Raw genomic sequence first — 12,613 nt, 5'->3', positions numbered from 1 at the left:
AGACAACCGACTAAGGTGTGCTGCCATAGGAACAAAAGGTTAAGTCGCTGCAACTCACAATTTTTTCAGTACTAGCAGGTCTGTTTCAGTGGGACATCCGAGAGTAGGTATCCAGTCTCATCGACCACTGTTGGGCTACAGCTTGCAGCCTTACCCCGGAGGACGAATCCAAGCTCCAAAAAAGTGACTAAATTTGAGCAAAGAAAGCTTGATCAGACAAAGGTGCCAAAATTATCCGGCCCCTGAAGAACTTTCCCTGGTTGCAAACTTTGAATTTCTCCCACCCAAATCTTTTCAACCAAAAGTTAACAGCTTCACTAGGAACTTGTACGAAGGATATCCAGCCTCATTGAGCCCATCTCATCCACAGCCTGCTACCCTGTCCCGCTGAGGATTTTTTACTTTAATTTCAGAGATTAAGGGTCTGATTACAACATTGAAGGATCCTGGGACGACTGTGGTGGCGGCTTCGAATTAACCGCCGCACCGCTTGCGGTCTGACTGCCGTATTACGAAGGATTCGGTTGCATAGACGGAAGTCTGCCATGGTCCTCGGATAGGCCAATGCGTCTGCCAGGAGGCGGACCACTAGTGCTACCACCGGCAATTTACGAGGTGCCTTAGAGTAGACCTGAATGCGATGGTCCAACCTCCACATCTGAGCTGGTGAAAAGGAAGGGATGTAAGGCCGAACCTCACCTGTACTCACCTCCACACGTCCTGTGTCGCTATGGAGCTGATTGTACACATTCTGCTGCTGCTGTATCTGCTTGATGATGTCCAAAAGCAACATAGACGCAACCACCGGTAAGTTATACTCTTACCTGTTTCCATAGACTCCTCAGTAAATCGATGCCCCGCCATGGATGTGGCAAGGGGGTTGGGGACCCTAGGCCAAACATATATTTGTGGAACCCTGTTCGGAATTGTTTTCAATGTATAACCCAAATACAGATATATGATGCCCTCTTTGGCCAGGTCACTGACACTGCACAGGCACACTCTATACAAATAGACATGTGCTTACATCTTGTAATCAGTGATAGTGATGTGTCAGCATCCAGCGAATAGGAACACCTCAGAACCAGGAACGATGCTTAAAATGGTCCACCTCCTGACATCTCCAACTCTATGACTATCGACATATACATAGAGTAGTGAAGTGGTCAAGCGAGGGATAGGGATTAGGGAAGGGAACTGCAGGGAATAGGAAGCTGTGAAAGAAAAGAACACATTAATATGCATACAAGTTCAGTTGGCTACACTCAATAATCTCGCTGGGTAATGAAACAACATATACCTTTAAAAGTGCAACTGCATTTCCCTGTGGACAACATCCATTTGAACCGCCAACCTTCCTGACTGTTTCTGCTAAGGTAAAGAGAAACCACAAAGGGGTTATAGCCTGCACATACCCCACTCCTCATCAGGCAACTAGGAAAGGTATTTCTACGTGCAACATACCACATTCAGGAAATGGATGCCAATGTACCACAAGGTCCTATAGAGGGTTATATGAATGTACAGTGTCCCGAACACTTGACCTTAACTCCAGATCAAAGGGCACTCTTCGCGTTCACTTGAACGCTAATCCACAAGAAAGCATGAATCGGCAGCATGTCTACAAACAAATGATAAATCAGCCTTCCCTTCCGGTTATGTCACCAGGAAGGGTTTTTTCCAGTGTTATGACCCACCGCAAACAGCAGGGAGTTCCACCGGGGGAAAACTGAGAGAACCCGCCTCCCGATTACATCTTTTGAGATCCCTCGAGGATAATCGTGGCGGACAATGGCTTGGGAAGACTCCTGTCTTCACGCAGTGCGCGCGAGCTGAGTCCTGCTCACCCGTGGTTTAGATGAACTGCTACGAAACCTGGGTGGGAACTTGGAGTCATCCAACGCGAAACCCAGCGCGTCCGTAGCAGCCGAGCCGAGTGCTGACATGGAAACCGGAAGTAATTACACATGCCGATCGCGTGCACTTCCCCACAGAAATACCCATGCGCCCAGCCGAGCATCATGGGAATTGTAGTTTGGAGTCGTTCGTGATGATGAGGCAGGCGCCTACGCCCGCCGCGCCTGACATGATGTGTGCATTAAACTGTGCCACACAACACCACCTCCTAATCAGTATCACACCTATCAATCTCTGTGACACCCTCATATTGCACACATCGTAGGTCCTGTTCTTGACTATCACAATATACCGAAATGACTCATATCATTCCTCCCAACACTTATGAATGGTCTTGAACCCTGACTTTTGACCATTTTCATGCTGTTGGTAATAGTTGCAATTAACCTTGGGCAATGAATTCCGCTCCGCTCCGCTGCCGGAGTTTGCAGAGATTTACGCATTCCTTGAAAAACAGTTACTCCACTGTAGCTGAGTCAGCTACTAAACTGCACCCACAAATGCTTTGATAAAGCAACTTTACATGCTAAAAAGCAGATAACTAATTCACAAAAATGAACTTTGAAAATGAAAAGTATCAGGCAATGAGAGAGGTGATGATTTTGGGGTCCCCCCTAACTTAGGGGGAGGACCAAGCACATGCCTTGAACACAAAGAGCATATCATGCTGAACGATTCAGTGGTGGACCCATTCTCTTAGGACCACCCCAAGCATAGTTATGGGCAAAAATACAATCCCAACCAAAGGCCCTGCAAAGCATTATGGGACGAGATTAGCAGTGGGCAGTGAATGTTATAGTATCCAATATCAAAATAATTCTACAAAGAGCTGCAGTTCAACTAGTTGTTACTAGGTGTCCCTCACAAGTCAAATGCAAAAGCATTGAAATTATTACATCAAGCTGCAGTTCAACTAGTCATTGCTAGGTGTCCCTCACGTCCATTTGACTCACGAGTGACACCTAGTAACGACTAGTGGAACTGCAGCTTGATGTAATAATTTCAATGCTTTTGCATTTGACTTGTGAGGGACACCTAGTAACGACTAGTTGAACTGCAGCTCTTTGTAGAATTATTTTAATATTGGATACTATAATATTCACTGCCCACTGCTAATCTCGTCCCATAATGCTTTGCAGGGCCTTTGGTTGGAATTGTATTTTTGCCCATAACTGTGCTTGAGGTTGTCCTAAGAGGATGGGACCACAACCGAATCATTCAGCAAGATGTGCTCTTTTTTTTCAAGGCATCTGCTTTGTTCTCTCCCTAGGTTAGGGAGGATCCCAAAATCATCACCTCTCTCACTGCTTGCTAAATTTTCTTGAAGATGAGGGGACTCAGCCAATTAGGAAGAGGCTTATGCCCCCTTCTACTGGAAGGTGACATAATAGGGGGTGTACCCTTCCCCAGGAAAGGACCCATTGGTCCTGACCTGCACAGCCTTTTAACGCCCCTAAATCTAGTAGTTAGGGGCGACCCTGAACCTTGCCTCCTCAGATTTGATGCAGAAAGAAGAAGAACCAAAGAGCTGTGCTGACCCAGGAAGGAGAAGAGGACATCAACTGCCTTGGCCACAGCCCTACTAGCCTGTACCGTCTACGACCTGCCAACAGCAAGAACCCCAGCAAGTCCAGCAGCCAGCAACCCCCAGAGCCTGGAGGACCTGTTCTGCGACCTTCCCACAGACTCTGTCTCCCGTGAGCACCTGATTCGCTCAACCAAAGACTCACCACCAGAATTCGGATTCCTTTGACTCCGCGATTCTTCAACACTCAGCACCCAGCACCCATGGCCCGAGTTTGAGTGGCCCAATACCACTAGGAGGTCTCCCCAATGATTGTGACCTGGGATCTGGTGATCCTCGACCTCCATCAAGACTCCCAATGACACCTGCAGCCTCAACATGAAGGGTCCCCCCCGACCGTGACCTGAGGTGGTAAGAAAACCCGATGCCGGAAGACACCCCTGCACCCGATGCCCCACGGACTTGGGTGGCCCAACCAATGGTGTTCAGGAAGTCTCTCTGCCCGAGCCTGCAGCATCTTTCCAAAACCGAAGATCTCCATTGAAAAGCACAGTGTCCCTGACATACATTTTGCAGCTCACCTATTTTAGCCGTTATACACCTGGGAACTCCCAGGACTGTGCACACTATACCTTACTTTGGTATAGTATATACAGAGCCGGCTTCCTACAGAATGCAACCTTTGTGAACATTCTAAAGCACCTTCTAGAAGAGAGTCTCATCAAATTAATCATCTGCACCTGCTCCTTGCTATGAGCAATTATAATGTGACCTTTGTGAACATTCTAAAGCACCTTCTAGAAGAGAGTCTCATCAAATTAATCATCTGCACCTGCTCCTTGCTATGAGCAATTATAATGTGACCTTTGTGAACATTCTAAAGCACCTTCTAGACAGCAGACTCATTAAGTTAATTATCTGCACCTGTTCCTTGTTACAAACAATTAGAATGCAACCTTTATGAACATTCTAAAGCAGTCTTATTTAAAGACCATCCATACTCCTCCCCTTTGCTTAGCCTCTTTGCCTGCCACTAACATTTTTCCCAGCTTCCAGGACTCTGTCTTGCCAGCTCCCTTGTTCCTTCCTCTTTGATCTCACCGCAAAAAAACGTACTGCATCAGTCTTGCACCTAGCTGGGAAAACAAGAAAAAAAGGGAGAGATGCATTAACAGACTTGATTTTCCCACGCGCTGATCTCAGTCATTTGCATTTGCATTTGTCACCCTGAGTGGGAAGAGTATGCCCAGACGTGGGTCACGTGCTCTCCATGCCACTGGACTCTAGCTATCCTGGCGGAAGAGGGGTGAAACCCCGAAACGGGTCCTAGAATGCTTGTTTCCAGTCCAGGGAGGACCTTGCTTGGCAGTTCGGGCTGGACTGTTCCCATGAGGCACAGGGTCAAGACTGATTTGCATATGGCTGGGTTCAAACTGGAATGGCATGGTGAGTATAAAAACGATGGATTTAGGCCCAGATCTCTGTACTTGGGTGAATGTATGACATTGTTATGCATTCTGTCCATCAACTATTGTTTTTGCACTTGTCGCCCCGAGTGGGAAGGGTATGCCCAGATGTGGGTCCCGTGCTCTCCATGCCACTGGAATCAAGGTATCCTGGCTGAAGAGGGGTGAAACCCTGAAACCGGTCCTAGGATGCTTGTTTCCAGTCCAGGGAGGACCTGGCTTGGCAGTTCGGGCTGGACTGTTCCCATGAGGCACAGGGTCAAGACTGATTTGCATATGGCTGGGTTCAAACTGGAATGGCATGGTGAGTATAAAAACGATGGATTTAGGCCCAGATCTCTGTACTTGGGTGAATGTATGATATTGTTAAGCATTCTGTCCATCAACTGTTGTTTTTGCACTTGTCACCCCGAGTGGGAAGGGTATGCCCAGACGTGGGTCCTGTGCTCTCCATGCCACTGGAATCAAGGTATCCTGGCTGAAGAGGGGTGAAACCCCGAAACCGGTCCTAGGATGCTTGTTTCCAGTCCAGGGAGGACCTGGCTTGGCAGTTCGGGCTGGACTGTTCCCATGAGGCTCAGGGTCAAGACTGATTTGCATATGGCTGGGTTCAAACTGGAACGGCATGGTGAGCAAAAAAACAATGGATTTAAGTCCAGATCTCTGTACTGGGGTGAATGTATGACATTGTTCTGCATTCTGTCCATCAACTGTTGTTTTTGCATTGATCTCAGTCACAACATCGTGCTTGCAGACAAGTGGGCATATTATCAAGAACAGCGTTAAAATTATTGCCGCCTTAGCGGCATGAAACTGCAAGTAAAGCGGCGATAATGGGCTTGATAATAATGCCCTTGAGAATTCCAATAGAAGCCTATGTTCACACAAGAACATGGGTTTCTATTGGAATTCTCAAGTTTAACTTCATTCTTGATAATATGCCCCAAGGCAACCAGTTTTTTGTTCAACTTGTACTTTCTTTTGGCAAGATTGTGCCAGAAAGGACTTGTGAAGCTAATCCCGTCCAAATTAGCTTGTGGGTTTGATGGTGCAATCATACTCACTACAGTTTCAAAACGTTAATTAAGGAACCTCCATGGACTATCTAAAAACATCTCACAACAAAACTAAAGGTTGGTTGAGATATAAAAAACTTTTGTGAGGTGATACCTTAGAAGATATAGCTCATACTAGAAGAAAGCACTATTATTTGTTTGTTTATAGATAACATATCTGCCAGCACCATTCATCAGACTGGTGTGAATGCCCGCTGCAGTGTTGCGGTTGAGTAGACAAGCCACTGCATCTTTTGACACGTTCTCTCTACCCCGACCTCCTTCCCCCTGGTATTTGCCACCAGAGCAGTGTCTCCTTCTGTACACCAAGGGCAAGTCTTTTAGGGGATTCATGAACTAGCGTTGCCGCCCTATTGGAATCTGAGGAAGTCAGAGCACTACTAAAGTAATAGCAAAAGAACTAGTGTTCACAGTTATTAATCATTCTGTAACTTGAAGTACGTGCAAACCGGAAGAGGTAGCCACCCTGGAAATACATGAAAAAGCAGATGCAATGTACCTGTATACCGAATGCACAGCTGAGGAGTAGCTTATAATTATAATCCACTAAACATACAATTGAATAGAATCTTTTGTTTAAATAAACCACAAGAAATCAATGCTATTTTTCATACTAATAATGTATACTCATTTACTTCATGAGTTTTTTTTGAAACATCACAAATAGAAAAGATTTTAAACAAAAGTCAAAAGTGAAACCACTTATACTATGAAAAACAAATTACAACTCAATGAATATCTCACAATATCATCAAAATTGAATTTGTAATGTTGAAAAAAATGACGATTGAAGTTGATAGAGCCCAATGCATTTCGGGATTTTCACATAATCCCTTCTTCAGGGGCCTGTATTCAGAAGGATAAAAAAAGAAAACCATGTTGCAACAAATGACTGTGTTACAATAGAAGACACTGAGAATTATTACATTGTTGATAGATACATCGTATAATGACCAGAGTGGTACTGACACACCTGTACTTGTCATTCACCATACAAGATGGGTGTCAACTATTAAAAATGGAAAAGTAATAAAGCTAAACCAGTGTTTGATGGCATAAATGTGAAGAAACAAACAGTAAACCTGAGCCCGAAAGGAGAAGCCTGAACCACAGTGAACCGCTCCATGTAAATCTTAGTGGATGTGTTATGTGAAAATTCAGAGGAAAGTAGGAAAAATAATCAACAAGTGGACCTTACGGGAAATCGTCGAATATCAAGATCTAATCAATCAGTGACGTGGTGAATGTCCAGCTGGCTGAAGAAACAAAGCAACCGTACTTAATCGTGAAGTATCACCAAAATACTCTGACGCTGAAAATACTCATGTTGAGTGGTGTAGGAGCTGTCCAGAACTGTAATTTATGCTCCCCTTGGGAATATATAACAACTCTGAGACCTGTATTGGTGGATAAAAATATGTAACGAGCTAAAATTCTCAAGTGAGCGCTAAAGTCATACTGGCAAGTAAAGTGTAATGAAGACACTAGAAGTTCAATTACCTCAAAACTCGTTTACTAGATCCCAGTCTGGAATGGTAGCATGATGAAAATTAGTGGTCAAAATGGACACAAACTCGGTATAAGTAGCAATCCAACCTGTAGCCACAGAAAAAGCAAACCGAAGACCCTTATTACCAACTGGGGATAGCTTAATTCTCCGAAGTCAAATATAACAGCAAGCTCGCAAACTTCCTTACTGAGTCATGAAAAATCACCAAAGGATCCTCCTTACCTAAATTCTGAATCGATGTGACACCACCAGTTGAGCATAGCAGTGAGTGCTATGATGTGAAGCCGCTGCCTCTCGATCGGTAAATTAAGCAGCATGTGACGTATACACGCATTGTGCGCGTGTGGTGAAATAGAAAGAGGACTAAAGCTAGTACTCGCTGATGTGCAGTGTAACCTCAGAGAAAGCATCTGAATTGCTCTAAGATGGCGCACAAAAATCAAATAAAGACAATTACTGTTGTGCCTAGGAGTTCGAATGTGCAGTAAAGATATCGAAAAATACTTGTGGTTTAAAAATACCAAGTGACTCATATTTATGAACAAATTGCGAGCGTGGTATTTGTGAATATTGTGAGAACCCGATCAAAGCCATAAAGGTGTCAATTACAATAGAGAAGTTGAACTGGGGTAATCACATGATACTAGAATTCTAAGACGCCTAATATATAAAACATGTGTAGTCAAGAAAGTAAAGATGATGAAAATGGATGTGGTGAAGAAAAGTATTGAAAGTAAAAAACAAATGCTATATTCTATTGAGTCTAAATAAAGGAAACGTGTTCCTTCATGCAAGGTATGTGCTGAGAGTGACATGCAAGTGACTGGACTCAATGAGTGTTGAGAAAGAAAAAGGAACGTTTTTGTGCAAAAGTCGAACGTTAAGGGCAAGACGGGTCCGTGCATAAAGTAATATAAACACTGGAATAGCTACCCCTGGAAGAATGGTGAGGACAGTACTTACAGTCTATACATTTCACAAGAAACAAAATAATTCTATTTTGTCATTGAGTCCTGATGGTACAAGTGTATGAAGGAATTTAATCCACCAAACCTCCCTTTGTGCCAATAATTTAGGAGTGTCCATATCTGCTCTAAAGGGAACCATTTCCAAAATTGTAAGCTTCAGTTGGGCATTAGTGTGTTGATGTTCAATCCAATGAGTGGACAAATGGAACTTATAACTTTTTGTGCGAATAGAGCTCTTGTGTTCTGAGATACGAATTTTTGTTTTACGCGATGTTTTGCCTACGTAGAGAAGTCCACAAGGACACTTAATGGTGTAAATGACATTCATGTTGTTGCAATCTCCGCTGTATTTCAAATTGATTGGTTTCCCAGTGTGAGGATGATTAATAACATTCCCAATCATCACATTATTGCAATTAACGCAATTATGACATTTACGCATGCCCGTGAAGGATGATTGAGTCTCCACTGAGGGTCTTTTGAGTAATTCTTTGATGTTCCTGCTTCGCTTGTACGCAAACAGAGGCTGTTCCAAGAATAAACCATTGAAGTCTGGTTCATGTTGGAGTAATTCCCACCTCTTTTTGATGATTTTGCTAATGGTAGGCGAGATAGTGGAATACTTTGAGATAAACACTTGTCTATTGTGGCTTCTTGTCGTTTGTGGCTTTAATAGCTCACGTCGATCTTTTGATTAGTTTTAGCCACTGCTCTGAGAAGCACATGTTCTGGATAGCCACGTGCTCGAAACGTAATACTTTGTTCAGAAAGTGCCTCCTCTAGCTGGTAAGGATCTGATGTTATTCTTTTGGTGCGTAATGTTTGTGAGAATGGCATATTACGTAGCAATGAAGGCGGATGAAAACTTGAATACAAAAGCAGATTGTTCCTGTCAGTGGGTTTAGAAAAGACTGAGGTTGTAAAGGAATTACTTTTTTTAGTGATGAGTACATCTAAAAATGATAGGGATTCTGCACTGATATTATGTGTGAATTTGATCCGACTATTCTTATCGTTCAGTTCATTGATGTTGGATTCTAGTTTTGCACGTGAATCTGTCCAAATCCAATAAATGTCATCAATGAATCGGACATAAAATGCTAGATTCATGCTCCATTGGCTGCTGTAAAAATGTAATCTTGCTCAAATTTGGACATGAACGTGTTAGCGTATACTGGGGCCCCAGAAAAACCCATACTAGTGCCACTGATTTGTAGATAATACTCATCATGCTATTGGAAATAACTGTGTTGGAGACAGAATGTTAATAGTTCTAGAATAAACACCTTGTTAGTAGCCAATTCCGGTAACTGAAGAAGAGCCCATTCACACACGTCAATTCCTTCCTTTAAAGGTATTGACGTGTAGAGAGATGTAATGTCTATGGTGCACAAAAGCCAAGATGGAGAAAATTGCTCTGTGACATTGTTCAGGAGGTTTAAAAAGTGTGTGGTGTCTTTAATGTAGCTTCTCCATGACTGTACACATTTTTGGAGAAAATGGTCAATGAATTGTCCTGATGGTGTAAACAAGGAGTCACATCCAGAAACAATAGGTCGAAAGGGAGGATCTTGTAAATTCTTGTGGACCTTAGGCAACATATAGAGTGTGGGTCTCCTAGGATGCGTGACTAACAGAAAACTGCGAGTTTTTTTAGAGATCCACGACATCTCTTCAGCATGATCTAAGATCTGAAGCAAAGTCTCTTTGATCATTGTGGTAGGATCTTGATCTAATTTCAAATAAGTGGTAGTGTCTTGTAAGTGTTTCACCACTTTGTCTTCATAAAAAGTTCTGTCCATAATGACTAGGGCTCCGCCCTTGTCGGCCATTTGAAAGGCTAATCTGTCATCTTTGGCTAGATGTTTTATGATGGCTACCTCATGTTTTTTAAGATTAGTTTCAACAGGTGCGTGAAATTTGAGTTCAGACACATCCTTGCGAATGAGTGTCTCAAACATATCCAATGTTTTGTGCGACACAGGTGGCATAAACACTTTCTATTTCACCACACCCGCACAATGCGTGTATACGTCACATGCTGCTTAATTTACCGATTCGAGAGGCAGCGGCTTCACATCGTAGCGCTCACTGCTATGCTCAACTGGTGGTGTCACATCGATTCAGAATTTAGGTAAGGAGGATCCTTTGGTGATTTTTCATGACTCAGTAAGGAAGTTTGCGAGCTTGCTGTTATATTTGACTTCGGGGAATTAAGCTATCTCCAGTTGGTAATAAGGGTCTTCGGTTTGCTTTTTCTGTGGCTACACGTTGGATTGCTACTTTTACCGAGTTTGTGTCCATTTTGACCACTAATTTTCATCATGCTACCATTCCGGACTGGGATCTTGTAAACGAGTTTTGAGGTAATTGAACTTCTAGTGTCTTCATTACACTTTACTTGCCAGTTTGACTTTAGCGCTCACTTGAGAATTTTAGCTCGTTACATATTTTTATCCACCAATACAGGTCTCAGAGTTGTTATATATTCCCAAGGGGAGCATAAATTACAGTTCTGGACAGCTCATACACCACTCAACATGAGTATTTTCAGCGTCAGAGTGTTTTGGTGATACTTCACGATTAAGAACGGTTGCTGTGTTTCTTCAGCCAGCTGGACATTCACCACGTCACTGATTGATTAGATCTTGATATTCGACGATTTCCCGTAAGGTCCACTTGTTGATTATTTTTCCTACTTTCCTCTGAGTTTTCACATAATACATCCACTAAGATTAACATGGAGCGGTTCACTGTGGTTCAGGCTTCTCCTTTCGGGCTCAGGTTTACTGTTTGTTTCTTCACATTTATGCCATCAAACACTGGTTTAGCTTTATTACTTTTCCATTTTTAATAGTTGACACCCATCTTGTATGGTGAAGGACAAGTACAGGTGTGTTAGTACCACTCTGGTCATTATACGATGTATCTATCAACAATGTAATAATTCTCATTGTCTTCTATTGTAACACAGTCATTTGTTGCAACATGGTTTTCTTTTTTTATCCTTCTGAATACAGGCCCCTGAAGAAGGGATTATGTGAAAATCCCGAAATGCATTGGGCTCTATCAACTTCAATCGTTATTTTTTTCAACATTACAAATTCAATTTTGATGATATTGTGAGATATTCATTGAGTTGTAATTTGTTTTACATAGTATAAGTGGTTTCACTTTTGACTTTTGTTTAAAATCTTTTCTATTTGTGATGTTTCAAAAAAAACTCATGAAGTAAATGAGTATACATTATTAGTATGAAAAATAGCATTGATTTCTTGTGGTTTATTTAAACAAAAGATTCTATTCAATTGTATGTTTAGTGGATTATAATTATAAGCTACTCCTCAGCTGTGCATTCGGTATACAGGTGCATTGCATCTGCTTTTTCATGTATTTCCAGGGTGGCTACATCTTCCGGTTTGCACGCACTTCAAGTTACAGAATGATTAATAACTGTTAACACTAGTTCTTTTGCTATTACTTTAGTAGTGCGCTGACTTCCTCAGATTGCATCATTACTTCTAGTCATTCTTTAGCCAGCTGCACACTCAAACGCTCAACAACATGTCTTTTGACAGTATTTCTAATTTAACTGACAACAGAGCAGAGACATTGACATTCTCATCATCACAAGTTAAGGACATCTATGCTCTAATACAAGATACACCGTCCTTTAACGTCCAGAGTGGGTCCATCTCACAACAGATTCGGCAACTAGAATTCATAGCCCGAAGAGCATTAAGTCAACGATTACATGCATCCACATTAATACAATACCACAAGGTGCAACGTATCCCGCGGGGATTACGTCTACCCATCAAGCCTCTCTTATATAAATTCCAATTCAATCAAGCTTTTATGGAGAAATGGCAGGCCATTCTGAATAAATGTTCCTTGGATCTAATCCTTTTACTGATAGAAGAACTGTCACGTACCATAAGAGAGCTTGAAGAAGAGATGAATGTCATTAAAACAGACCTTTCAACCCGCTGCGAGGCAGACTATTGGAAACTCACCCATGACGATCTCAACAACAAACTGGATATCTATGGCAAAGAAATCCAAGAAAGAAAATTACGCAAATTTCGGCGTGACACTATTGATTATAAATTAAACGAAGTGTACACGTGGGCAGAAGTGTACGCTCATAG

The sequence above is a fragment of the Triturus cristatus genome, chromosome 6 (assembly GCF_964204655.1).
Source record: "Triturus cristatus chromosome 6, aTriCri1.1, whole genome shotgun sequence".
Lineage (NCBI taxonomy): Eukaryota > Metazoa > Chordata > Amphibia > Caudata > Salamandridae > Triturus > Triturus cristatus.
Note: the sequence above shows the minus strand (reverse complement) of the source record.